Genomic DNA, 22,915 nt, shown 5'->3' with positions numbered 1-22,915 from the left:
GCTGGCTCCTTTCTCCAGAGAACTGAGGCCCCTTGGCAAAACCCAGCCTTCCCTTCCCTTCCCTTCCCTTCCCTTCCCTTCCCTTCCCTTCCCTTCCCTTCCCTTCCCTTCCCTATTCTCATTGCAAAGCACATGAATGAAAACAGCAGCACACTGAAACAAATACATTTAAAACACCTTTTTAAAGAGCTTTTGTGCCTTGGTTGGCATCTGCTGTTGGTGTTTTGGGGAAACCATTGTGTGCACCATTCCCTCCACACACAGGGTCACATTTCCTGTCTGACTCACCTGCTGCAGGTGAAACCCAATTAACCCAATTAAGGGCCTCACGCTTTTCTAAACACCACAAAAGCAGTTTTGCTGGTTCTTTGCCTGGAGAGAGGGGTGTGGTTGTGCTTAGGGTCAGGACTGGGAGTTCTGTTCCTGAAGACATTTACCCCTTAGGATGGGAATGCTGTGTAGTGCTGTTGTGGAACCACGCCTGTCTGATCAGTGAGTTTTCTCTAAGCCAGCTCTAATTGTCTTATCTAGAGCAGGATCTTTCCCTCCTCACTGCCAGGGGTATTTTTAGACTAGTTGGTAAGTCAGTGCTGTGCCAGGAGCCCAGAAAAGCTCTTGGCTTGGAGACCCTCGAGGGAAGGGGGATGGGATCTGCCTTGTGAAGGGCTGACATCTCCACTGCTTAGATCTGTTCCATACTAATGAGAGTTTCTTGTCTGACTGAACTGCAACTTTGCTTAACTGCTGTCCTCTTTTGAAAACCTATGTGTTAAATTACAGAGAGACAATAGTTCCTAAAAGGCACTCCCCTAACCTTAGTTTCTTCACTAAATTGGATGAATCCAGTGAAATGTCTCTGAGAAACAAATCTTTTCTAAGCCTGCACTCTATTCTTCTTAACCTCTCTGCCCTAAACAATTTCTGAGACAAGATGAATGCCAGCCAGTGATGATCACTGTACATATATTCCACTTAAGCATTCACTTGGCTGATAGCCTGGAATAAGTCACTGTTGGGGGTTAAACAACTTCTGGGGCTATAGATGGGACCTCATTATGCAAAGTGAGCAGAGTTATCATCGCTGGAAGCAGCTGTGCTCACTCCACAGAAAGTACAAGAGCTGAGGTTACCTGGTGCTGGAACCTCTCAGCTGGAATCTGAAACAAGTGGGGTGACCTCTCTCCCACGGGGACCTTCCACACTTTGCCTTGGTTTTGCTAATTTAGGATACCATTTTCTGCTAGGAAATGCAGGAAAGGAAGGTTTCCACTCCATGTAAGGATTATGTCGTTGCCTTGAGATGCTTTGAATTACAAATGCTGCCTTAAATCTGGTTGGGCCTAAGGCACTGCTGAGAGCCACACCAAGGCTTTGACAAACCTTTCAAATCAGAGGCTTCCATTTGAATTTCAGATGTGCCCAAGGCTCTGGAGCACCAGAAGGCAGTGCATCAGTGAGGTGAATGAGCCTGCCTTTGTACTTCTCCGGGATAACCAGCATGGCTGTTTCCCTAGGAGTGTGTTCCTAAAGTGATCTCCACCTCCCAGTGTACTCTCATTACCTGGTATAATTGAACCAGCTTTGGCAACTCCCACCTCTTTTAGGAGTGCTCTGAACTGAAACTTTCTTTGGATTCAGGATCCGGGGCTTTAGCAGACCCTGCTGTGGGTTGTCAACAAAGACTTGGTTGGGAAATAACAGAACCAAGAAAATCAACAAAAAGCAGTTGTTCTATTAATTCATTAAATAATCTTACTTTTTTTTTTTTTTCTGATAAGAAGTTCCTTTCCAAAGGCAGAAAAAAAGTGTGCCTAGCCAAGTTTATCCTCAAGTGGGACTGGGAGAGAAATCTGGATTGTTGGTTTGGACTTCCACAGTGAGGGGGAGCTGCTTTGTCGTGTTCCAAGAACCAAAAATGATTCAAGATTCTGAACTTTTATGCTGCATATTTAAGTGTCTGTGTCCTAGAAAAATCACTAAACCAAGTAACTTCTTTTTGGACCCATTTGGAATGCTGAGGTCTACAGGCTGGATTTTGAAATCCCAGTGAAATGCATAAAGTCAGCTTAGATTAAGAATTTAACTCACCTGTACTGTGAGCTTAGAGTTGGCTGGGATGAATAATGAAATGATTGGATCACTCTTCCCACACAACAAGTGACACTCTCATGTCTGTGCTTGGAATTCAAAGTGGAATAGGAAACTTTGGAAAAGGAAAAAAGGAAACTTTTTTAGCTGAGCTTTGGTCTGCTCTGACTCTCTGCATTTCTCTGTGAGCTTTCTTCCTTCTGAATTAATTTGAATTCCCAGTAGATCTCCAAGCTGGTGGAGTTGTGGCATCTTGGGCTTGCTTTCAGATATCCATATGTTGGATTAAGTAATTTTCTGACCCAGAGATGCAGCAACTGAGAGGTGTTTTAAAAAATTTATTCTATTTTCAGTCTCATGTGAAGGGTGAGACATTACAGATGTTATAATTCACACTATCACAATCAAAAGCTAACTATTTTTAAATTACAATACATGATAAGCATTTCTTGGCCTATCAGCTTTAGCCACACCATGCTGTAAATGCCTTAAACCAATCATCTAAAATTACCCCTCGTGGGTCCTGCTACAATGCATCTTTCACAGTTCTATTTCTCCAAAGTATCCAGTCTGATTTGCAAGGCCATCCTTTGAAGCTTGCTTCCAGCTCCATTTCTCTCTCTTCCATGTTGCAGTTACTGTGTTGGGCAGCTCCCTCCCCCTCTGCATGCAGAGTGAGCCCTGAAAAGCATGGACCAAATGCTTCCAAACAGTGCCAGGCTCTCTCAGGACTGGTGTGGAGCAGAATGTCACTGTGTGCTCAGGGCTTTGCTCACAAACATGCTGAACTGTGTGCTGGGAATGGAGGATTCATTCTCTGATGGATTGCTCACTCCCTGCATGGAAATAGAGATGTGGAGGGTGCTGCCAGGACCCTCCAAAGGTAATTTCAGGGATCTTTCCCTACAAATGCTGGGACTCTCCTGCAGATGGAGTGGCTGCCAGGGCTGTTCTGTTTTCCAGCCCCAAGGGGATCCTTCTGCAAGTCCTCCTCAGCCTGTCCTTGCTTCAGGGCAAAACCCTGTTTGATCAAGGTGTCCTTTACCCTTTTAGGACCCTACAGAGGTTGCTACCTGCTTCTCACCTGTCTCTGGAGCTGCTGCATAACTGAAATCATCGAGTTGTTCTTGCAAACTGTTCCCCCATTTCACTTTAATACTTCAAAGAATTACTGGACCTCGTAATATTGATCTATTCACTTCCTATCCTTTTACAGCTGCCTATATAATTTCTGATCCTTAAATCTGACAACTGTGTCCCCAAGATGACTGTTCTTAATGTTTAAATGATTGCTACCTTCCATCAAAACAATCTAGCATTAAAACTGGAAATACAGTGCAAAAGCAGTAAAATAGTGTGTCTATGGATTAATTTCTGACTACCCTCTCAGTATAAAACCAATGTCTGGAATATAACTTGATTTTAAACTAAAAGTAGATCAAAGCTCTCTAAGCATGAACAAGAAATCACCTGGAAATAGTGCAGCTACAAGGAAAAGTGCCCAAATTTTGTACATTTCATGTGTCTGAAATGGCATTGAAAGAATTATTTCAGAAAGAAGGAGGGGTTTATGCTTTTATGTAGATATCAAAGACACTGAGGATTCCAAGAGTGCTAGAAAGAGCAATTAATGCACCAGATTTTTCAGTTATTCCATTTCTTCTCTGTTGAGAAATACAGTGTTTAAACATTATTTTAAATTTTTTCAGTGGATCTGTGTTTCTGTGCTAAAGCATTGTATATAATTTGGAGATACAGCTCCTATAAATGCAAAGAAAATTTCCCAGTTCCCTCTCCTGCCTGCTCTGCAGACCACCAAAGAAACTACTAATGCAATTTTAATTTACAGCTCTACCTTTTCCTCAAGCTCTGGGACAAAGATTCCCTAAAGTGCTTTAGAACAGAGGTCAGGCTGCATTTCTGACAGAGCTGTGAGGAGTCTCTGCTCTGTAATACAAACCCCACGCTCTCCATCTCCCCAGCCTAATCCAGCTGCAAGCTGCAGCTTTGGGAGGATGTGCACGTGGCAGCTGTGCACATCACATGTTCACAGGAGTGGTACATGCTTTGGACAGCTGTGGAAACCCAGAGCACTGGGAATATTTCTCTGTCTGCTCTGGGGTGTCCTGACTCCCAGGGGAGCACTGATTTTGACCCTCATCCATAGGGAAAGTTTCCTAGACTTCAAGATAGAGTGGAATCCACAAAAATGTGAAATACATTATAGAGAGTAGTGTAGGTGAATCACGTGGTAAGAAATTTAGGTTTTGGGATTTTTAGTATGTTGTGAATGGAAGCCAGATGGAGGGCACAGGGTGTTGTCCTGGGTTTCCTCCTCATCCTTCTTCTTCCTTCTTCTTCATGGGTTTGGGTGATGTTTTGTAATTGGGCAGAAAAGTCCACGTTGTGGGCTCTTTGGAATCAGTTATTGGGTTAAAAGGGAAAACAATCAAGGTGTCAGTTCTTAATTGGACAGTTTAGTCTTAAAAGACCTTGTACCAAGAGATTGTTGGCCATTTTGTGCCTTCTAATGAAAAGCTGCCAAACTCACAGTGGTGAGGCTGTTTTACTGATAAGAAACAATAAACACCTGAGTCTGAACATGAGGTACCATCTCAAGCGCCTTCAATCCAGACCCAGAGAAACCAATAGACAGCCAAATTTCCAATTTTCCCCTGTTGCCACGTCCTTTTCCTGCAGAGCCATCCCTCCCACATGGGAGGTGCCTTGAACAACAGCCCAAGCTGCCTGTCACGACAAGGAGCCCTGTGCCAGGGCTGTGCTCCACGTGAAACTCTCACAGCCTCTCTCCCTCCGTCTATTGGCAGCTGCAGCCTCTTCCAGTGCACTTCCCAGAGCTTCTGGCTTTTGGCTTGACATGTTTGTCCATTTCTTTGTTAGCTCACCCCGCAGAGATGCCCTGATCCAGCCTTGGCTGTTTGCTCAGGCTTCTCAGAGCAAATGTCAAGTGGCTTGGAACTGGCTGTCTTTTAAGTAATGGTAAAACAGGCGTGAAAATCAAATGCAGCAGCTTTTGAATCTGGGCAGCTTCCTGAGTATGAGCTTCTAAATTTCCATGCTCTGAGGCAGGTGCTTTTTAGCAGTGCTCCTGTTTAGCTGCTAGTCAAATCTCCAGACAGTTCTGTGATAAATACCTGCCAGTCCTGCATCTATCATCCCAAATATGCTTGGATTGTTTGCTTGTGCAGATGGAGCGTCTTGGGTGTTTGCATTTGGTTCAGACCACATATGTTACTTGTCTGATTCTTATATTCTATGCAAAGAAATGAGATTTGAACCATTTGTATTTCCACGGTACCTCCTCCCAGTTCCTTCTTTTCCTCCCTCTTTTCTTTCCAAGATGCATGACCTCTATACGCTCCCATTTTCCCTCTCTTTTCACTCCCTTCCACCAAAGGTGCACCACCTGTGCAGACAAATGTTTCAAGGACAGAAAAGTGATGTACTGTAATTCACAATTTTAAATGGAATTCAGTGCAATGTCTGGCGAATCACTTGCTGAGATGTCTTTCTTCAGATTAAAATGGGATTTTAGTGAACAATCTGGAATGTATCTGGCTCACCTAGCGGGGCCAGGTGTTACAGTAACATTGAGATTTTGGAAACTGAAGTGCTGAGACAATAGTGGGAGTTGTTCACTGCGAGTCAGTCACAAAAAGTGTAACTTTGATATCAGGCCTGTTACTTAAAGTGTTATAAAACCCCCTTTTCTAAGTGCTTAATGATTTTGGGAGCTTAAGCTCACATCATGCTGAGTTTAGGAACAATCTTTTGATTAATTTCTTTCAGGCAAAGCACTGCTAGGTAAAGCTGAGAAACATGCCACAGGCAGATCTCAGATTTAGGACTGATGGTCTAAAATCTGTCAGGGCAGGAAGGTGCCCTGTTTGTGCTGCCCTCTTGCAGCATAAACACAGTGCTCAGCTTTTCCAGAGGGGCTCAGTGAGAATTTCTGTAATACAAAGAAGAATGAATTTCACAGGTTCTCCCTTACAACAAAAACGAGTTCATGGAGATTTATCAAATGTCAGGTGAGTAATTCAGCTTGGAAAAGCTGGTTCAGAAGGCTGCAGCTTTGAAGCAGAGTCAGTGTGCCAAACGCAGCTCTGCTGGCAGATTTCAGTGACCCTGCCTCAAACTTCAGCTACTGGTGGCCACTGAAGTTCTGCAGGGAGCAAACTCTGCCTGCACGAGAGCTTTGCAGTGTGGCAGAGAAAGCCAACTTCAGAAAAGCTCCTCCACTTGCCACCTACTCTCCTTTTCCACTGCTCCAGCTTTCCTGGCAGGGTTTCCAGGGGAGCAGTGTAACAGGGTTGTGCACACAGCAGCACTATCAGGGCTCTTTTCCCACTGCAGGGCTTTTTATGCACCCAATTTTGGCATGCTGGCTCACCCTGCGAGGGCAGACACTGAACCTCAGTCACCCACTTGTCTGAGCTACTGAGAGCTCCTGCAAAATTCTCCTTAGGGCAGATTGACAAAATAAAATCCTCTCTCATCTCTCAGCTACCTTATAGACATCGTGTTGTTGGGGCTGCCCTGGTGTTGTCAATCTTGTTTGAAGCAAAACATGAAAAATTGTTCTTTGCTTTGCTGCTGAGGGGGCTGCAGGATAGAAAAGGACAATTCAGCAGCTTGTCTCCTGCCTTCCATGTGTAACCTGCCTCTTGGAAAGCTGCTGCAAGTGCCAGAGTGGTGCTAAACCATTATTCTCAGCCATTATTTCTTCCTTGTGCGGGTGGTAGGAGAAGCTTTTGCAAGAATCTGCCACTTGAGCTTTCAATTTGCAAGAACATAAATACCTTTATATAAGGTATATAAAAACTTTTATATGAGGAGGAAAGGGAACCTGCACTCACCTTCTGATTGGAGAAATTTGCCCCTCCAGCAGCCTTGCCTGGGCTCTTACAACAAGATAATTATCTCAGTACTGTACTTCAGTTGTGGCCACTTGCTGCCTCTTCAGATTTTATCTTCTTCCTTTTGTATTTTTCCCCTATTGCTATTTAATATGTTAGAGAAGATTTTAATTTCTTTGTTAGTCTGAGAATGAGGAATGGCACAGAAGGAGTTGGCAGCAGAGAGGAAAACAGAGCTGTGGTCACATCTTTCATCAGATGAGTTTCAGGTGCTGAGCAGTAATGTGGTGTCAAAATACTGAGCAGTGAAGCATTAGGAGGATGTATCTCAATTTGTTTCAATCCTCTGGAAGCTGAAAGGAAATCCCCTACTACTTCAGATCCCATCATGAAATGATGGCATTTCCCTCTTCTGCCTCCCTCCCTGCTCCCTGGGGGAGAGATCATGCAGGATTTAGATAACCTCCATTCACGTGGCATAATGATATTGTGAGGGAGAAGATTTTTAAAACAAGCAGCAGGCAGGCCTGGGATCAGGCTCAGCTCACTCTCCTTGTGTTGATGGGTGGGGAGGATGGTTCTGGTTTTGGAGAACTGCTCCCCATTTCTGCTGCTTTCCCCACTCAGTTCAGCTCCCTCGAGGCCTGTGAAGTCCAGTTTCTCCCATCCCCTTGGTTCCTGGCTTCTGAGTGACTGAAAGGTGGAGGAAGAGAGAGAAGAGCAGCATGACTGGGTGACCTGACAGGCTCCCAGCCCCAAAAGCTGTGTGAGAGCCCTGAGCTCTGCTCTCTGTGACCATTCCTTCCTGGTCTTCTTGCTCCAGGTCCTGGACACTTGCTCCTGTCCTCCTGGACACTTTCTCCCTGACCTCACTGCTCAGCACATGAAATGCCCTTCTCCCACAGCCTCTTCTCTCTCCTGCTTCCCTGGGATGTGGCCAGGAAGGAAAAACAGGCTCTCCTGAGTTTTTGAGGCTGGCAGATGAGTTTGTAGCCTGCAGTGCTCTGGGCAAGAAGAAGTTCCTTTTGATTGAAGCTGGGCTGTGTTGGTAAACCAGCAGTGGATGAGGGACAGCTTGAAACATTTGGATCCTCCAGGACTAGATAAGCATAATTGAGTATTTGGAATTAGCAAAACTGCAAGGATCAAAGCAATCTCCTGGATGGATAACTAGATCAAAGCAGAGACTTTAAAGGAGAAAACATGGATGTTAAGTTCTCCATCTACACTCTATAAATACAAGATGCCAGCGGTAAAGAGGATATAGGAATAAAGGGAGCTTTTGCACATTTCTCAGCAGGAAATAATTTAGTGTCTGACTAGTTTGATTTTAAATTATGATAAATAACAGGCACAAAACTCCAGCACAAACAAGGTTCTCCTTTTAAAAGCTAAGGCTGAATCCTTATTAGGATATAGGATAAAATCATAACTTCTTCCATAAATTTACATGAAAGAGCAATATCGTGTTTCTGCTTGAAGAACACAAGTTACCTGACTACACAACAAACTGCAACATAACCAAAAATCTATCAAGGACTGTTACTTGGCCTCCATTTAAATCACTCCCTGACATCCAGATAGAATCAGAGAATACAGATTTCTCTCCAAGCACAAGCACACGACAGATTGGAAACGTGACTGCTGCTTGTTTTGCGTGTGGCTGCTCAAAGAATGTGGCATTCTGGATGAAAAATCAAAATGAGAATCTGCCAGGTTTGCCTTATCTTTCCAAGGGGAAGATGCTGGCTTTTAATATTGGTTGGTCTTATCTGGAGCAGCCCATGGATGTGTTTGCCCTGCTTGTGGCTTGCCTGTGATGCTTTGAGCAAGGTGTTTGTCCTGCTTGTGAGTGCCTGTGAGGTGAGCAGGGTGTTTGTCCTGCCTGTGATGCTTTGAGCAGGGTGTTTGTCCTGCTTGTGGAGTGCCTGTGATGTAAGCAGGGTGTTTGCCATGCTTGTGGAGTGCCTGTGATGCTTTGAGCAGGGTGTTTGCCCTGCTTGTGGAGTGCCTGTGATACTTTGAGCAGGGTGTTTGCCATGCCTGTGATGCTTTGAGCAGGGTGTTTGCCCTGCCTGTGGTGCTTTGAGCAGGGCGTTTGCCCTGCCTGTGGTGCTTTGAGCAGGGTGGAACTGGGATGAGAGCTGAGCTGCAGCCCCAGAACAGGAGTGTCTGCAGAATCCCTGGGCTGTGGAATGAATTCTCCTGTCACATCCTGGGGGATTGAACTCCCACGCTGACATGTGCTTCCTGCTGCAAGGAGTGCTAATGAACAAATACTTCTGCAGTTAAATGAGCTGTTTCAGAGGGTTGTAAAAGCAGATTTCTGGGAGGAGAAAATGAGCTGAGCAGTGCTTTGTGCAAGAAGGAAGTGCCAATGGTACATGCCTGCGTGCTCAGCCTGTCACCTTTACCTCACTGTGTGTGTGGATCTGGGGGTATTTAAAGGATTAGGCAGCTCTGAGGATCCCAGTGATGGACTGGGCTGGACTGGAGGTTCTTCCCTGAAATCTTTTTGTCAATCTGACCCCTCAGGCCTACCCCATAAGGATGTGAAAATCCCCTGACAGTGAAGAGCTGGGTGTTAGGAATAAGATTGACTTAACTTTTGTGAAGAGGCATTTAGAACAGCATTAATGTTACCTCTTGCTACTACTGAATTCCCTGCCTGAGGCTTTCCTTCATTACACTTTGGATGGGAGACAGGAAAGAAGCATCCAAAAGAACAGCCAGCACTGCCATGCTTGGCTCCTCTTCTTTTCTGAGCAGATAAAGCTATGAGGAAAGAAAACATCTTTTATTGTGCTCTGCTCTTTCTCCAAATTCTGTGATCAGTTAACTGCCAAGCACTTTCCAATCCAACCAAATCAATTTGCAAACTTTCACTAATTCTATCAGGTAATCTGCAAGCTGTTTGCTCCCTGCCTTCTTGGAAGGGCCATTAATACACAGGATAATGGATACCTCAGGGAAGCCAGACATTAAGTTAATAATTAATGTTTACAGAGGCCTTGAGGCAACTGAGTGCATTTACCTCCGTGAGGATATTGAAATTGCATTACTGTAATTTCAGCTATCTCCCCATAGCTGGCAATCAGAGTTGGGCCGGAGCCTGGCTCCAGATGAGCTGTTCTTAGCCTGGATTGCAATAAATGAAGTGTTCCTGGGAATTGCTGGGCTTCCCATGCTGCCCTGTCAGTTTGTGCTGATGCTGAGGGAGGCGTGTGGGACTAATCCCTCCTGACAGGCTCTTGCTCTCTGCTGGATGTGCTGTGTGTGGGCTGGGGGTGCTGAGTGCAGGGCACCAGGCTGGTGTCAGTGACGTGCTGATCCTGCTCTGGCTTCTGAGGACACCACAGAGAGTTTGTACAACCCCCAGAGAGCCTCTGTGAGTGGAAAGGGTGGTTGCTAAAGGGACATGCAACCCAAAGCCCAGCCCAGGTCTTCAGCCAGCCAGGGAGGGGGAATTCACTGGAGATATCTCACAGACATGGAGGCAGTGAATTCAGAACAGCCTTAATCCAGTCAGGGTCTGGGATATGGATGGATCAGGCTCCACCTATAAACCTGAGAAGCTGGGATTTTGGTTGGCAGGTCTTGGGGAGCAGTGTGCATGCTTTACCTCTGCAGCTCACAAATTAATTGTGTGTGCTCCTTGAAGAACCTCCCCTTTTCATAGGCTTGCCTCTAACTTTTCTTCCCTTCTTTCTGCACGTTCTGCAGTTTGATCCATTCCCTCCAGAAGCCCCAGCTCCATTTTGTCCCACACCCAGTGTGTGTTCCCTGTTCTCTCAGCCCATGTGTCTGCTGCCCCTGAGGTTTCCCTTCTGTGCTGATTTTGTCCCATTTCCCATAGAATCTGTTTTCCTGTAGAGATCTCTCCTGTTCCAGGGCCAAGCTACATCTGTTTGGGATCAGAGTAACGGGCTGGGGCTGACCCTACTGCTGCTCCAGGACAACACTGAGCACACCCTTGTCCTGGGACATCCTGGGACATTTGGGCACAAAGGCTTTAGCACAGGCATCCTCACATGTCAGGGAAAACTGGGTTGGGTATAAGTCACATTTGTTGGCCTCAGCTCCCATGTTTGAACAAATTTTTACCAAGTACTGGAATGTTTAAAATAGCATTAAACAAACCTCCCCTTCAATTTATGAGCGTTCATCCCTGAAGAGTCTGGCTGGGAAATGTGTTTAATTCCTAAAGCCATTGTTTTCCACTCAGAACCTCTTCACTTTGGGCAGGTGAACAGCTATGCTGAGCTGCTTGTCTTTCATCTGGTCTCCTGAAGATAGGTCTTATCTGGCTGCAAGGTGTAATTTGTTTGAAACTGTCCTCACTCATCAATCCCAATGATGTCAGCTCAGTGCTTAAGCCAGTCCTTTTATTAAGTTCCAGGGGTTTTGTATTCCACAATCCAATTGTGCACTATTGATAAAGTCTTGAGCAGGGGATTACTTGAGCCATGAGCTTTCTGGCACATCAGTCACACCTGAGCTGTGTTTTCCAGAGGGAACTGCTCTCCTATATTGTGTTTGCTGGGTATGACCCAACAAAGGCAGGAGTGAAGCATCTGACTCCATCTTATCAGTAGGCTGATTTATTATTTTATGATACTCTATTATATTAAAGAATACTGTACTAAAGAATACAGAAGGGATATTTACTTAATACTAAAAAGATAATAATGAAAACTAGTGACTCTTTCCAGAGTCCCAGCACAGCTTGGCCACAATTGGCCAAGTCAAACAACTCAACAGTTGAGTCAAAACAACTCACACCAGAGTCCAATGAAACAATCACCTTGGGTAAGCAATCTCCAAACGCATTCCACATGAGCACATCACAGGAGAAGCAAATGAGATAAGAATTGTTTTCCTTTTCTCTGAGGCTTCGCAGCTTCCCAGGAGAAAATCCTGGGCAAGGGGATTTTTCAGAAAATATCATGGTGACAGAAATCTGTGGAGGAATCCTAAAGGTTCCTGTGTAGGGAACACTGCAAGGCCTTTGATGCACTCAAGGCCCTGATGTGTGCCTCCTAAATGACACATTTCCCTATGGATGGACAGGCTTTGGAGTCTTGCAATCGCTGTGGTTTTCACATATCAGTTATTTATAAGTCTAAGAAAATGGGAAAATAGATCTTTTCCCCCCACATTTCAGCAAAATAATCCTAAAGGCATTGAAACTAGTGAGAGCCTTAATCTGCCAGCTGACTGGTAGGTGTGTGTGCTGGTTAAAGCCAGGTTATGTGCAGCCTTGCACCTTCCCAGCAGGGCAGGGCACATCCTTCTGGAATCACCTCTGCCATCACAGACTTGCTCACAAAACAGCATCAGCCAGAAAATGGAAACCAAATTAAAGCACTTGTTGTCTTTGTTGCAGAGGAAAAAGAGACCTTTCTTTCTGCAACAAATTTATGTCTTGGGTTTTCTATGACTACTTGATATATTTTTTAACCACTGTAGAACTGCCAGAAACAAGGTATTTACAACCCCACTGTGCAACTCGAAATAGACTTGAAACTAGTTGGTTCTTTCCTCTGAGGGTTTCTTAGCGTGGTTTGCAAAACTGTGCAGTGAAGTGTGGCCTGTGCTGGCTGGTTTTGCTTTCCCTGCCTCGTGTATCATCACTTGGGCAGGACAGTGATGATGGAGGGCTGGTGCTCAGAGGATGTGCTCCTGCAGGGGATGTTAAGGCACGTTTTACAGCCACACTCCCTGTCCTGTTCATGTTTCTTGTCACACACTCATTGCTGCAGTATTGCCTTCCAGACACACCATAAAGGCTGGAATAAAAATGTCCCCCCTGCTTTTCCTTCAGGCTCTCTCCTCTCCTGTCAGTGAAGGGGAAAAGACAAAATAAAATAATTTTAAAATTGCATTCTTCTGTGCAATGCCTCGATGGGCAGGATCAAGGCACAGCTTCTTGTGAAACCATGGGGAGGGGTGGGGTTGGTGTGACAGGAGAACTTCCCACTTCACCTGGGGGCATCTTCTGGGCTGATCCACAGAGCTGTGGGCTGAGAGTGTCCTGCACGTGTGGCTGAGCCCAGAGAGTGCCATGTCAGGGCTGAGGGTGCTCCCTGGCCCCACACCACACCCCACCCTGGCCACTCTGGGGGCTGGATCCCAGCTGCCCCACCTGTTCTCCATCCCCCTCTGCACTGGAAACTCCTGCAGCTCCCCCGGGAGCTTCTGGAGCCTGTATTAGCTGGAGCTTTGACAGGCTGACATTGCTGTCACAATTCACATGCTAAAAGGCCTTTTACTCCCCTCCCTGCCCAGCCTCTATAACAGAGGGCTGGTTTTATAAACCTTATTAGAGGCTCGTCTTGCAAAGCCCTTGGGGGCTATTTGGCTTGATAAAACACCATATAAATTGGAGTGGCTGTTGATTTTGGAGCCCTTCTTACGAGACAATTGTGTTTCCAATTAGGGATTTCCTTCTCTTACATGCACATGTTTTTTTTTTTTTTCTTTTTTTCCTTTGCAAGATGGCTTAAAATGCCTGCCATGTGCTGATAAGCTCTGTGCTAGACCTTTTGTCTTCTCCTGCTGCATGTGTGCAGGCCAACGTGCACAATGGTGAGGTAGATACAACTCCCCAAATCCACTGCCAGTCACAAAAAAGCTGATCCAGGACAGTGCTTGTTCTCTCTCCCCAGGAGCTGTGGGGATGTACAGAACATGCAGTAATTCAGATGCTTGTTGAACACTGCCAAATGTGGAATTATTTGGTTTATGGGTGGCCTCAGGAGGCTGAGAAGGCAGATTAGCAAGGCAGGAGTGCTGGCAGAGGGCAATGCCAGCTGGCTCCTGTGGCCATGGGGTCTCCTTGGGAACAGGCCTGGCCTTGGGGGGATCCCACAGAGCCAGGGGAGCAGGAATGAGGGACAGGAGGCACTGAAAGGCTCCCAGGCCAGCACCTCCCTCATCAGAAATAACTGCAGGATCACAATGAGATTTCTGGTTGCCCTTTTTTATTTCTCTTTGCCTTTTCATTTCCATCATGAATTAGCCTTGATCATAATGGGGTTGCAGAGATCCCCCCCATCCCCTTCCCACAAAAGGCTACAAGAGAAATAAAAAAGCCAAGCTTATCAGAGGATATCATCTCTTGGGATAACACGAGTTGTGACTTGGGGGCCTGAAGTGATTTCTCATCTGTTAAAAGCCTACAACTTCCCAGGAAGCAGGCCTTGCTGATGCTTGCAGATTTTGAAGGGTGGAGGAGAGGTGGGTAATGTTCTGATCCTTTTTAAAAAAGAGCAGGAGATAAAGTTTACTCTGGAGTCTGTAACATGCTCCAGCACTCTTGTCCTCTGGTAGTGGCCTGTGCTAAAAGCATATCAATAAAATTGCTGATGCTGCTGGTAAGTAAGAAGATAATTACCAAGGATGGGGAGGGGAACAGAACTAAAAATCCGAAATGGTAGTTAATGCCTTTGCCATTAAGTTACCAGCCTTAAATACATGGCTTACTGCATCTCTAACTTTCACTGCTATAAAGTGGTACAAATTGCAGACTTAAGAGATCATTAGAAAAATACACAACGGCTTTATCTTCATGAATAAAAATGATGCAGCACAGAGCTTTCTCTTTTGTGGGTAGGGAGATGCAAGTCAAGACAAGAAGGACCCTGTTCCCAGGTAGTGTTTAAGAACAGCAAATCCAAAGGTTTGTGCTGTCTGTGTGGTTAAAGCTGTGTCTTAACCCCCTTGATGTAAATAGTTCTTAAGATAAAAGATGAAGCTCTTCCGAGAATATTTTGCCATTCCCTGGTGACAAATCAAGGAAATGTTTTGTGCTGATTAAGTCACTGTCAGCAGGTCAGCCACCTCGGGGAACTGATTTAGAAGCCTCTTAAATAAATCACCTCTTCTTCTGACCCCTGCCCATCCCTCACTCAGCCCTGTCCCTGCCTGGAGGTGCAGAGGGGGCTCTGGGTGCTGTAACCTCTGCTGTGACCCTCCCCTCACCTCTGGCAAGCCTGAGCAGCAGAATCTGCAGGAGCTGCTGCCTCCCAGCTCCACTGCAGAGCATTCCTGCAGAATGAAAAGGGGAGACAACGTGCTCCCATAGTGGAGGTTTGGGTTTTTCTGCCCTCATGCTACTTGTGGCTGCTCAGGTTTCAGACTGCATCCAGCTCTCAGATGCAGGGAAACTGTGCAGCTCCTCATTCCAGAATGGCTGGAAAAGTATCCTGATCATCCCTTGAGTGTCCTGTTCTCCCTAGCAAGTCTGGAAGCTGAAAAAGTATCCTGATCATCCCTTGAGTGTCCTGCTCTCCCTAGCAAGTCTGGAAGCTGGAAAAGTATCCTGATCATCCTTCGAGTGTCTTGCTCTCCCTGGAAAATCTGGAAGCCAAGTGCCTCCTTCTGTGCCTTGTTTCCTCTCTGCTAATGACAGAATGTGCATGAACCCCACTCAGCTGGGCTGTCTGCAGGGTGGCTCTTCCAGGCTGGAATTTCACAGCTTCCCCAGGCCTGGCTGCCCTGCTGGTGACTCCTGGGCTGTGCTTGTCCTCCTGTCATCCCAGGGCAGGCACAGCAAGCATTTGCTGGCAGTAAAACACCCCTGGCTTCTGACAAAGGGCACTCAGAGCTTCAGTCTTAAGGCTGAGGGGGCTGTTAGGCACCTACAGTGACCTCAGGCAGCACCAGGAGAGGGAAGGGTGAAGAAAGGACTGTGCCAGAGACCTGGGGGATTTTATTACAAGACATTAACCAAGCAGAAAGTCTTTTATCATCATTAACGTTCTCAGTGCAAAGCTGATCAGACCCAGGAGCTTTAGACCAGATCAGGGCTCTGGATCATCTGGCCATTACAGCTTTTGATACTGAGCCAACTCCATCCTATCTCTTTGGCTAACAAGAATCTGAGAGGCTTTTGCTCTGTTTTCAGAGCGGATGAGATGTATCACCAGTGCTCCAGCTTTCCTTTTCTCCCATTTCCTAAACCAATAAATATTTCTCATAGATGGGCCTAATGGTCTAAGCATAACCTGGCAGCTCATGAAATATTTCCTTGCTTTAATCAGAATCCTGAAGCAAACAAGGAGGGAAATAAAAAGCCAATAATATGCTTGGTTGTGTGCACAAAAGTAGAATGAAATATATGAAGCTGGTAATGGCTCTGCTGTCACATCTTAAAAACATTTGCTTTGACTTGCATAAGTGTCAATTCAGCTTGCACTTGACACATTATACCATGGATAAAGCTGCTGGCTTCTAAAATCAGGTCTTTAAATGAACGTAGAGATACTCTAAGTAGCTACTCTGTATTGTTGGGTAATGATGTATGCAGCACAGAAAGCTTTTTCTCTAAAAGCACAACTTTTAGGCTGCAATTTTTTTTTTTCTGCTGTGTCTCTGCATTAGGGAAAGAGCCCAGAAGCTCATCCACTGTCATGATTAAAGGCAGATCTCTTTAGCCAAGGTCACAGCAGGCTGGACCTCTTGGCCATTTGCTGGGGAGGTGTGTTCAGCCAGGCTGAAGGAGGAGAGCAGAGGAGCTGGGGCTCTGTCCTGGGGGAACAACTGCAAATCTGTTAAAGCTGTTCACTGAGCAGGTGCTTAGATCTCCTGAAAAGCAAATTTCACTCCCTGCCCCAAGCCCACAATCACAGAAATCTGGTGCTTTTACCCAGGAATATCTTTTAGTTTCTCCGCTGGGATTCAAATTGAGCAGCAGCCTCCTACCACCCAGAGAACTTTGCTAACTCTCTCCCCAAGATGTCTGAGTCAAACAAAAGCCTCCTGCTCCATCCTCCCCTCGTCTGCCCTCTTCACCTGCCATCCTCTCATACTCCACCTTTGCTGCTTTTGCTCCTGAACCTTCTGCATTTCCTTTCTGTCATCAGGTCTGATGGATCAACTTTTCTCACACCGAGGTCACATCTGTCCTGGGCTTGTTCATGTTCTTGTGCCAGCCCTTTCTCTGTCATGAGAGCATGTGGTAGGTCTAAGATCCTGCCTAAATGCACCACTGGCCTTTCTCAGGCTCTGCTGCTCATTTCATTCACAGTTTCACTCTCTTTGCCCTCTGCTAAGTTTTTTCTTTATCCTTCCTAGAACCTTTTAGGTTTTCTAGTCCTCTTCCCATTTCACTCCCTCTGCATAACAAGAAGTGGTCTCTGTGCTGATGCTCTACTTCCATTTCTGCTTTTGCATTGCTCCTCCACTCCCCCGAGTCCCTCCTGGAGGAACAATCCTCCATCCAGAGGAGCTCCAGACCTTCACTCCAGCTCCTTCCTGGAGCTTCCACAGCTCCAGACCTTCATTCCAGCACTCCTCTTTGAGCCACCTCTGCTTTCCTCCTCTCTGGGCTGCAGAAATCCTGCTAAAGGGCACTTGAGTGCTGTGTCCTTTGTGTCCCCACCTGTCAGGGTCGCAGTATCCCCGTCCATGTGCAGCTGGGTGACTTCTGTACTATCCCAGATCTCTCCTGAGCAACAACTCCAGGCAGGGAGCTGCAAGTTAATGCACCTTGCTCTGGGCAAGGCAGCTTACCTTACAGCTGCTTCTCACGACTTCACAGCCTCTAATTTTCTTGTCCTACTGCCTTGAACTTTATTTACTCTGGGGACAATTGGAGGAGATGGCTTTGAGTGTTTCTCAAACACTGAACAGCAAGAGCTGGGCTGGAATGTGTGAATTGCTGAGAGCCTTAAGTGACAGCTGCTGTACTTGTGACCCTTGGGTGAGGAAATTAGAGGCTACGAAACCTCTGGAAAGGCTTTCTGCCACATTATTTACTTTGCCCAGGTTCCCTAAGGCTCACTCAGAAATGTGCTTCTGAGCACTGCTCGGTGCTCACATGTTTACAGTGCAATGGAGTTAAAGGCACTTGGGATTTGCCTGGCTGCTGGAAAAGCTGTGTGGGAAGCCAGGCTGCCTTGAAGGCTTTTTAAACAGGATTAGAGCTTTTCATACTCGAGAATAGGAATGGGAGGGCTTTTGCCACACTCTTTGATCAGTGGGAAGGAGTTTCCATGCCCAGGATTAGCTGCTATCCTGCTCAGGCCAGCCTCATGGAAGGATAAATAGATCTGGACTTTTCCAGTTATATTTTTCTCTGTTGGCAGCTTTAGGATTTCCAAACTGACTTCTCTCCCCTCGGAGAGGGCAGCAGTCCCTTGGTAAAAACCAGGTACCAAGTTCAGAGAGGCTTTAAACAGGAATTTTGTCTTTATAATACCAGTCCTCCTCCCTCTGCAGATTTCTGCATCTTCTTGGAGGGCTCCAGCCCTGCAGGTAACTTTTATCACTTCCCTGTGGATGGAGAGGATATTTCTCTTCCCCAAATTCTGAGGAGGATCTTTTCCTCCATGCTGAGAAATGTCTTTGCACTCAGCATCATGTTCCAGCCTCCTTGGGAAGAAGCTTTCCTTGGGGAATGTTCTGGTAGCCCAATTCCAGGGTCAAAGCCCTTTCTGAACATCAAGGTGGTGTTTCAGTCTTTTTCCAAATCAGCTCTGAGGGAGTGAGTTTGGAATATTCCTGGTGCCAGATTTCAAAAATAAATAAAATCTGGGAGATGGAGGCTGATTCCCTACTCTACCAGTGGCTCTGTGACCTTGGATAAATCCTGATCATAATGGAGGTGGCTGAGATGTGAGTTTGAAATGTTTTTGTCAACAAAAAGTGATTGCATAGGCATAGGAAAAATAAATAAATAAGTGATCCAGGAAATTTCATTTTTTTTTTAAATCTACCAGTACCTGGAAGAAAAAAAAAATCAAGGAAGCTTGGCTAGAGTCCCTATTCACTTAATCCTTTTCTCCTTGACAAATGCTGCAGATTCTGTATGCTGGAGGATATTCTTCAAGAGAAGCCTGGCTGTTAGTACATTAAGAGGCAATTTAATATTGAATGCACGCTGAACAAGCAGAGCTCTTGACTAGAAAGCAAACAGGACCAGAAAGGGGATACAAATAAATAGAGCAAGCCCCAACCTTTCCCCAAGTCTCACCTTAAATTCCCTTTTAAATAAAGGTAAAGCTGATTCCAGCATTTCCTGCTCGAGGAACTCCTGCTACTTTATCACTGCAGAGATGCAGAACAAGCTGAGCTCTGGTGCTCAGGTGTGTTGCTGACAATCCTGTGGCCACGGGTCTTTCTCCTCTCAGCACAACCACAGCTGGGTGGGATTTCTGCTGTCCTGCAAAGCCAAATGCCCCAGGTTTTCCCCATGAATTTCTGCTGCCCTACAGGGGTAGCTGGGATTTCCTGGTGGTTTTTTTTTTTTGTGTGGTTTTTTTTTGGTTTTTTTTTTTTTTTTTTTTTTTTTTTTTTTTTTTTTTTTTTTTTAGAGCACCTATTTCCTGTGAGACGGTTTTCAAACTGATTGGGGTGAGGGGAGAGTTTGCAGCACAAATATTGGAACTCCCTCCTGGCTGTGCCAGCTCCAGGGATAAGGAAGCATCTCGGCACTGCTGAGCTGTGCCTGCCCCAGCCCGTGGTGGCTGCAGTGAGCACAGCTCACACTCCTCAGGCAGGATTAGAGCTGATTGTCCTTGCTCTCAGCAGCAGGAGCTGAAAGCTGAGCTGCTTCCAGGGCTGAGGATACTCTCAGTCCAACAAGTAAAGCAAAGCTGGGGTGTAAGAATGTGGTAGCTGGCTGGGGAAAATTCTGAATTGCAGGGTTTTTCTTGCCTTAGTCCTGCCAGCTGTGCTGAAGCTACCCACAAATCTCATCTCTGCAGCAGCCAGACAGCACTGGGATGGAGACACCTGATTTTAGTGGCTCCCAGGGTTACCCAGTGTGAAAAATGTGTATTATATGATTGGCTTTTTGCAAATATTAAAATGAATATTATATTTGTTATGTTAGAAAGTTATGCTGTATTAATTTTCTTAAGTAGTGTGTTAAATAAAGTTTTAGGTAATAACATAATGTTAAAATAGAAACTATGCTATGTAAGATACTTTTTAAAAGAGAGGACTCCCACTGGGATAGCAGCCACGGGACACCTAAATCTCTCAGAGGAAAAGAATTTATTGCTCTTTTGTCGAGTTCTTCCTGCCTCGCTCAGCCCTGAAGATGCTGTCAGGATTCAGAAGAAGAAGTTGACACTGACCAGACAGAATCCTTTGTTTGAATGGAATTTATGCATCATATATGAGATGTATGAATATCCAACAGGTTGTTGCTTTTAAGGGTTAATTCTCTGTTAACATGGGTCCTTTTTTGGGCTTATTTTGCCCAGAAAGAGGTGAGGTTTGAGCGAGTGCAGCAGTGAATGTCACCGTGTGAGGGCTGGGCACAGCTTCTGGCTCCTCTGTGACTCTGGCACTGCAGCTGCCTCCAGCTTTTCCATCTGTTTTCTCTCCCCTTTGTTGTTAGCCTGTAGCTGAGAAAGGGTGGACAAGCCTGGGGAGACTGGATCAACCTCTGCTTGTGATGGGAATAGGTAGAGAAATGGGCCTCTCCTCCAGAATTCCTTCAGCGCCAGGAAACTCCTGTGGGGACAACACCTTTCCCTCTCTCCTCCTGCCTGGGAGCAGGAACAAATTGTCCCACCGTGCTCTGTGGGTTTAACTTCATTACAAAAAGTGTTCCTGCTGAAAGCCAATGTCCTTCACAGGTGCTTGGGGAGAAAAATGCCTCTGGAATGGCCCATCTGGTGCGTGGGTTTTGATTAGCTCCCTCTCCCCTCTCCCTGCCCTCATTATGGGAAGTGCCCAGCTGCTGTGAACAGCCATTCCCATAACAGCACTGCTGCTTCACCAGGGCCAGCCTCCAGCACGGGAGAAACCAGAGGCTTTTTTCCTTCCTGTGAAGACGGGGAAGGAGGAAATCATGTTGGGAAACTGTGTTTGGGTTCAGAGGAGGGTTTGGGAAGGGAGCAGCAGCCCTGGGGTGTTGTTCTGTCAGGGTGATGGGCCAGCAGGTTCAGAGCACAACCACTGAGAGAACACCACTGCCTTTGGTCACACACACGCCCCAAATCAGTGTCCTCTGCCTGGACAGAGCTCCCAGCTGTTCTGGGGACATGGCATGGCCTCTTCCTCAGAGAAATGTAGTGCTGGCCTTGAAAAAACCCCTTATGTTTGGGTCTAAAATAGCAGATATTTGAAAGCCACTTGGATGGGCCAGCAGTGATTTTGAAACTAGCAGAAGTGAAGATATGACTAAGAGAGAGCTAAATGAGGAGATTAGTTGCCCTGCAAAATGCACTGCAAAATCAGATGTCAGTTAAATTGCTGTTTTCTGTGCTTGTGTTCCAAAATTGCAGTTTCTTCCTGCTCACTGCTCATGCTCCCAGCATGACCAGACCATGCCCTTTTGTTTGGCACTGTGACTTTTTATCCCTGGCCTCTGTCTTGAAACACAAATTGCACTGTCTGGACAATAAATCTGTCTCTTGGTCAAGCAGAATCTTCAGTGTAGGGGGAAGGAAATAGCAAATTGTGAGAAGATATTTCTGTTTGTTTTCTCCTGATTTGCTGCTCTTTTGGATAATCATTGAGACAACTTGGCCTCTTCTTCCTTTCATGAATTACAAGTAAAATAAAAAGGACTTTTTCCTGTGTCTTTATTGTCTTTTGTTCTTATTCCACAGCAGAAGTGAGTGTCTTTCAGGAGCCTTGTTCCCTTTACAGATAAATTATCAGCACCACTTGCATCTCAGGCACTCAGCAGCATGGACAATGGACTGATATTGGTAGTTCCAAAAGCAGCTTCTCCAGTTGATTTAATGTCTTTGTGGAGGAGGCAACAGAGACAGAACTGGTGAGGAGCCATGGAGTCAAATTGTGCTTGTCAGGAAAACAAGCTGAATTTCTCTCCCACTGTGTCATCATTCCCTGGTTTATGAGGAGCTCTCTGAGCTGGCTCTCCCTTGCCTGGCTGGCAGGAATCTTTATTTCACTTTCTCCCTTTGGTGCTCAGCCCTTGCTAAAGCTCCACAGCTGCTTCAGGGCTGCACATCCCCTCCCACCTGGACTTGAGCACAGGTTTTTTAAGCTCTAACAGGCAGATGTGCCACACAGAGCTGGACTTTAGCTGCTGCTGTGTCCAAGGGTTACCCCAGGGAGCCCTGCCATCCTGGCTCCCTTGCAGCAGGGTGATTCTCAGGTCAGCCTGGTGTGGGTGCCAGCTCAGAGCTGTCACACAGTGCAATGCCACCAGCCTGAGGTGTGTGGCTGTTCCACTCCCAAAGCCAAGAGCAGCCCCCTCCCAAGGCCAGGAGCTTGTTTGGAGGCTTCTGTGCAATCCATCAGCACCCCCACTTCCACCAGTGCAGCTTCCTCATGGATCTCAAAGCCCATTCTGGGCACTTTTCAGGATTAATTCTCCAGGCAGAATCAGTGCTGGAAGAGGAGCAGCCTCAGCCCCAGGGAATGTCCCTGTGGGGACACAGAGCCCAGCCCAGCAGGGCACAGCTCAGTTCCTGCCGTGGTGAAGGTTCAGCTCTGCCTCCAGCCCGTGCTGGGGATCCTGGGCTCACAGGACTGCCCCAGAAAGGCAAAGGCAGCTCCAAGGAAAGCTGCTGGTGATGAGGATGAGGAAGGAGAAAGCTGGGCTTGATAAAATCCTGGCACATTCAGCTCTTTCCATGACAGGCAGGATGAAGGTGCAGGGCCAGGAGTACCCCTGGCAGCTCTCTTGATGCATTCAGAGGCACCATGGAGGGATTTCCTGCATTTCTTGCAGATGAGCCATGCCTCTGGCATTCCCTTCACAGGCATGGCTGGGCAGAGCCAGCTGCACAGCCAGCCAGAGGAAATCTCCTGTTTTGGAGTGGTGTGATGTCATTGCACAATGGGCAGGTCAGAGGGACAATAATGTGTGTGGACAGCAGCTGAGATGTGCTGGAAAGGAGAGCAGAGCAAATATTTGAGAGAGTTGTTCTCTAACACAGCCTCTCAGGGCCAGGGCTGGCACTTACCTTGAGTACTGCAGGGTTCAAGTTTATTCATTGTCAAGCTAATCCAGC

At 46.3% G+C, this 22,915-nt stretch overlaps 1 long non-coding RNA gene across 1 annotated transcript; it reads left to right on the top strand.

The window, feature by feature from the left end:
- The first annotated feature begins 381 nt into the window (after positions 1–381).
- Positions 382–3,585, top strand: LOC135283543 (uncharacterized). The gene is made up of 3 exons (XR_010349267.1): positions 382–492; positions 2,724–2,971; positions 3,142–3,585. It is a non-coding gene; the product is annotated as an uncharacterized LOC135283543 (long non-coding RNA).
- Positions 3,586–22,915: the final 19,330 nt, after the last annotated feature.

Source organism: Passer domesticus, chromosome 19 (genome assembly GCF_036417665.1).
Source record: "Passer domesticus isolate bPasDom1 chromosome 19, bPasDom1.hap1, whole genome shotgun sequence".
Classification (NCBI taxonomy): Eukaryota; Metazoa; Chordata; class Aves; order Passeriformes; family Passeridae; genus Passer; species Passer domesticus.
The sequence above is the reverse complement of the archived record's forward strand: the minus strand, read 5'-3'. Positions and strand labels throughout refer to the sequence as shown.